Below are 1,598 nucleotides of genomic sequence, written 5' to 3'. Positions count from 1 at the left end.
CTGAATAAAGGGGACAGCTGAACTACCCCTCTGAGTTGGAGTCTCCTCCCAAGCAGCCAGGCGGGGCCATGGAGCGTGACCACCACCGAGCCTGTTGCGCCCTGCTCAGCCCGGTGTCCGTTGATGGAAACAGGGTTCTGGACTAGATGGACCTGGGACCAATACAGGAGGGCTTATGATGTTCTCAGGTTAAAAGACTCACACTCAAAATCACTTAAAGGTAAAGGTTCCCTTGCTCGAAAGCCAGTCGAATCCGACTCTAGGGTTGCGGTGCTCATCTCCGTTTCAAAGCCGAAGAGCCAGCGCTGTCCGAAGACATTTCCGTGGTCATGTGGCCGGCGTGACTAAACACCAACGTGCATGGAACGCTGTTACCTTCCCACCGAAGTGGTACCTATTTATCTACTTGCAATTTCTTGCTTTCGAACTGCTAGGTTGGCAGGACAAAATCACTTACTGTTTCCCCATTCCTCTTTCCCACTTTCCATAACTAACCCATTTATGATTCTCACGTTCATAGGATGGAATTCTCAAATGTCAATGAAACATGACTAGAAAACCTCCTGACAAGTCCCTTCTCCTTGTTGTTAATTTTGTTCTGTCTCAGGCGTCAAAATTTACCTCTTTTCTTTGGAAACGCCCAACGCAGAATGTCTGGAGAAGCAAAAGGAACAGAGAATAAACATCAAACCATTGTATTTATAGATCATCTTGCAACAAGAATAGCAGTTCCCAAAAGTATTGATGCAGAAACAAATCTGAGGGAGCGGGGATCCTCCTCCCATCTTTGCTTGCAGATACCCACATTTCTGTTATCGTAATGTAATTTTCAACATTCCCAGTTACAGCTTCTGTAGGATTTAGAAAGCAAAAGGCACAGAATATCTGATCTAGAAAGTTGATGCTTCGCTTCAGCACAATTTTGTGCCAGAATTCTGTAGTTCGAGTTTTTAAAATGCAGTCCGGTGCTATTTAAGGCAAAGGATGTTTTGGAATTGACTGAACAGGGTGTGGATGCTACAAAGTGAGAATCCAGAATCCCAACAGGACTCAGGCCACAGGAGTCCTTCACACAAGCCAAAGTGAGACTTTTGACAGATCCATGCTGGCTACAGTCCTACAGCAAAGGCAGCACACAGGATCCTGTAAGCACCTTCAGAAAACCAGTACCACCATCACCTTGATTTTGGTCCAGAAATTATGAACTTCCTCTATGGAAGTTCAAAAAAAATTGTCGCAACCTACCCAAGGTTAGCTTTTCTAAATGTCACATTTACACGAGAGAAACCCTGCCCCTGGATCATACACTGATTTTCAGGGCTACCAGAATGGTAAAGGATTGCTGGACTGCAGAGGGAGTGAAGCCATTGTGTAAATGGAAGTGCCCTTTTGGAAATCCTCCAGTCAATGTCAGCTATTGGGAAGGAAGGGTAGTTTCTCTTCCATATCAAGGGCTAAAGTAACCCAGCTTTTTTCCAATTTATAATTTTATTTTATAATAAAACAAATCAACAAGAACAAGAACAACAACCAAAAAAGAACAATATCATATATCACAATATAACTGTGGTAGCACCAACATATAAACTCGTGCTAGG

Source organism: Gekko japonicus, unplaced genomic scaffold (genome assembly GCF_001447785.1).
Source record: "Gekko japonicus isolate JY-2015 unplaced genomic scaffold, Gekko_japonicus_V1.1 scaffold2589, whole genome shotgun sequence".
Lineage (NCBI taxonomy): Eukaryota > Metazoa > Chordata > Lepidosauria > Squamata > Gekkonidae > Gekko > Gekko japonicus.
This window is presented reverse-complemented; position numbering follows the sequence as displayed.